Source organism: Oncorhynchus nerka, linkage group LG12 (genome assembly GCF_034236695.1).
Source record: "Oncorhynchus nerka isolate Pitt River linkage group LG12, Oner_Uvic_2.0, whole genome shotgun sequence".
NCBI lineage: Eukaryota > Metazoa > Chordata > Actinopteri > Salmoniformes > Salmonidae > Oncorhynchus > Oncorhynchus nerka.
This window is the reverse complement of record NC_088407.1, coordinates 7,598,093-7,602,188: the sequence shown is the minus strand read 5'-3', so window position 1 is coordinate 7,602,188 and position 4,096 is coordinate 7,598,093.

Genomic DNA, 4,096 nt, shown 5'->3' with positions numbered 1-4,096 from the left:
TGTAGTAGACCTCACAGTGAAATGCTGAATACAACAGGTGTAGTAGACCTTACAGTGAAATGATGAATACAACAGGTGTAGTAGACCTTACAGTGAAATGCTGAATACAACAGGTGTATTAGACCTCACAGTGAAATGCTGAATACAACAGGTGTAGTAGACCTTACAGTGAAATGCTGAATACAACAGGTGTAGTAGACCTCACAGTGAAATGCTGAATACAACAGGTGTAGTAGACCTTACAGTGAAATGCTGAATACAACAGGTGTAGTAGACCTCACAGTGAAATGCTGAATACAACAGGTGTAGTAGACCTCACAGTGAAAAGCTGGATACTACAGGTGTAGTAGACCTCACAGTGAAATGCTGAATACAACAGGTGTAGTAGATCTTACAGTGAAATGCTGAATACAACAGGTGTAGTAGACCTCACAGTGAAATGCTGAATACAACAGGTGTAGTAGACCTCACAGTGAAATGCTGAATACAACAGGTGTAGTAGACCTCACAGTGAAATGCTGAATACAACAGGTGTAGTAGACCTCACAGTGAAATGCTGAATACAACAGGTGTAGTAGACCTCACAGTGAAATGCTGAAGACAACAGGTGTAGTAGACCTTACAGTGAAATGCTGAATACAACAGGTGTAGTAGACCTCACAGTGAAATGCTGAATACAACAGGTGTAGTAGACCTCACAGTGAAATGCTGAATACAACAGGTGTAGTAGACCTCACAGTGAAATGCTGAATACAACAGGTGTAGTAGACCTCACAGTGAAATGCTGAATACAACAGGTGTAGTAGACCTCACAGTGAAATGCTGAATACAACAGGTGTAGTAGACCTTACAGTGAAATGATGAATACAACAGGTGTAGTAGACCTTACAGTGAAATGCTGAATACAACAGGTGTAGTAGACCTCACAGTGAAATGCTGAATACAACAGGTGTAGTAGACCTTACAGTGAAATGCTGAATACAACAGGTGTAGTAGACCTCACAGTGAAATGCTGAATACAACAGGTGTAGTAGACCTTACAGTGAAATGCTGAATACAACAGGTGTAGTAGACCTCACAGTGAAATGCTGAATACAACAGGTGTAGTAGACCGCACAGTGAAAAGCTGGATACTACAGGTGTAGTAGACCTCACAGTGAAATGCTGAATACAACAGGTGTAGTAGATCTTACAGTGAAATGCTGAATACAACAGGTGTAGTAGACCTCACAGTGAAATGCTGAATACAACAGGTGTAGTAGACCTCACAGTGAAATGCTGAATACAACAGGTGTAGTAGACCTCACAGTGAAATGCTGAATACAACAGGTGTAGTAGACCTCACAGTGAAAAGCTGGATACTACAGGTGTAGTAGACCTCACAGTGAAATGCTGAATACAACAGGTGTAGTAGATCTTACAGTGAAATGATGAATACAACAGGTGTAGTAGACCTTACAGTGAAATGCTGAATACAACAGGTGTAGTAGACCTCACAGTGAAATGCTGAATACAACAGACCTTACACCTAGAGAGTTCTCCATAGTCTTTGATGCTGTTACACCTAGAGAGTTCTCCATAGTCTCTGATGCTGTTACACCTAGAGAGTTCTGACTTACCTGAACCAACAATTGATTTTTTTTTTAAATACGTGCTAAAAATCCTGACTCAGCTCAACAGTCTCCAGTCTACCAACTGGTCTCAGTAATAACTATTTAAATCAGTCTGTCCTGACTCAGCTCAACAGTCTCTCCAGTCTACCAACTGGTCTCTGTAATAACTATTTAAATCAGTCTGTCCTGACTCAGCTCAACAGTCTCCAGTCTACCAACTGGTCTCAGTAATAACTATTTAAATCAGTCTGTCCTGACTCAGCTCAACAGTCTCTCCAGTCTACCAACTGGTCTCTGTAATAACTATTTAAAGCAGTCTGTCCTGACTCAGCTCAGCAGTCTCCAGTCTACCAACTGGTCTCTGTAATAACTATTTAAATCAGTCTGTCCTGACTCAGTTCAACAGTCTCCAGTCTACCAACTGGTCTCTGTAATAACTATTTAAATCAGTCTGTCCTGACTCAGCTCAACAGTCTCTCCAGTCTACCAACCAACCCTCTCCAAGCCTCTCCAACCTTCTCCAACCCTCCACAACCCTCTCCAACCCTCTCCAACCCTCCACAACCCTCTCCAAGCCTCGCCAACCCTCTCCAAGCCTCTCCAAGCCTCTCCAACCCTCTCCAAGCCTTTCCAAGCCTCTCCAACCCTCTCCAACCCTCTCCAAGCCTCTCCAACCCTCTCCAACCCTCCCCAAGCCTCTCAAACCCTCTCCAAGCCTCTCCAGGCCTCTCCAAGCCTCTCCAACCCTCTCCAAGCCCAAATATGAAAAATGATGCTATTTAAAAAAGTGTGCAGCGCATCAAACTCTTCATTTACCAGATTACAGTTTTAATCGGAGCCAATCAAATTGTGCCAGCGGAGAAAAAGTTATGCGTGGCAGTACAGAGGAACGTCGAGGAGTGAGTTCAGATGGAGCCCTTGGAAACAGAGGGACGTCGAGGAGTGAATTCAGATGGAGCCCTTGGAAACAGAGGAACGTCGAGGAGTGAGTTCAGATGGAGCCCTTGGAAACAGAGGAACGTCGAGGAGTGAATTCAGATGAAGCCCTTGGAAACAGAGGAACGTCGAGGAGTGAGTTCAGATGGAGCCCTTGGAAACAGAGGAACGTCGAGGAGTGAGTTCAGATGGAGCCCTTGGAAACAGAGGAACGTCGAGGAGTGAGTTCAGATGGAGCCCTTGGAAACAGAGGAACGTCGAGGAGTGAGTTCAGATGGAGCCCTTGGAAACAGAGGAACGTCGAGGAGTGAGTTCAGATGGAGCCCTTGGAAACAGAGGAACGTCGAGGAGTGAGTTCAGATGGAGCCCTTGGAAACAGAGGAACGTCGGCGGGTGAGTTCAGATGGAGCCCTTGGAAAGATGATACCCAACATTATCATTTTCGGATATAAAGACTAAACTGTATCAACAAATAATGTATTGCAACTTGCAAAACATGCAGGAAGAGAATGACAGACAGAGGAGCAACAACTTCCAACTTTGTTCTACATTTGAAGCTGAACAAAGAACGGTAAATCCTGGTTAATATAGCCGACAGCTATATATTTTATTACTTTACTGGTGTATCATGTAGGCTAACGTAACGTTAAATCAATGAGCCTCCACACAGTCAGTCAGTGTGGGAACGTGATCATTGCACCCAAGATTGAGCTACAATATATTTATTTTAATGATTTGCATAAATGTAATATACTAACTATTACTCTTGTTAATTAAATTAAGTGATTAAGTTACATTTGGTGAAGAGCACATTATGACTTGTTGTTTGACCACCACGGTGGGAACCACACATGTGGAGATCATCCGTTCACCTACTCTGCGTCTCACAAAGACTCGGCGGTTGGATCCAAAAATCTCCAATTTGGACTCATCAGACCAAAGGACAGATTTCCACCGGTCTAATGTCCATCGCTCGTGTTTCTTGTCCCAAGTTCGTCTCTTCTTCTTATTGGTGTCCTTTAGAATGTTGTTTCTTTGCAGCAATTTGACCATAAAGGCCTTATTCATGCAGTCTCCTCTTAACAGTTGATGATGAGATGTGTCTGTTACTTGAACTCTGTGATGCATTTATTTGGGCTGCAATTTCTGAGGCTGGTAACTCTAATGAACTTATCCTATGCAGCAGAGGTAACTCTGGGTCTTTCATTCCTGTGGCGGTCCTCATGAGAGCCAGTTTCATCGTAGAAGAAACTTTGAAAGTTCTTGAAATGTTCTGCATTGACTGACCTTCATGTCTTAAAGTAGTGATGGACTGTTGTTTCTCTTTGCTTATTTGAGCTGTTCTTGCCATAATATGGACTTAGTCTTTTACCAAATAGAGCTATATTCTGTATACCACCACTACTTTGTCACATCACAACTGATTGGCTCAAACACATTAAGAAGGAAAGAAATTCCACAAATTAATTTAACAAGGCACACCAGTTAATTGAAATGCATTCCAGGTGACTACCTCATGAAACTGGTTGAGAGAATGCCAAGTGTGC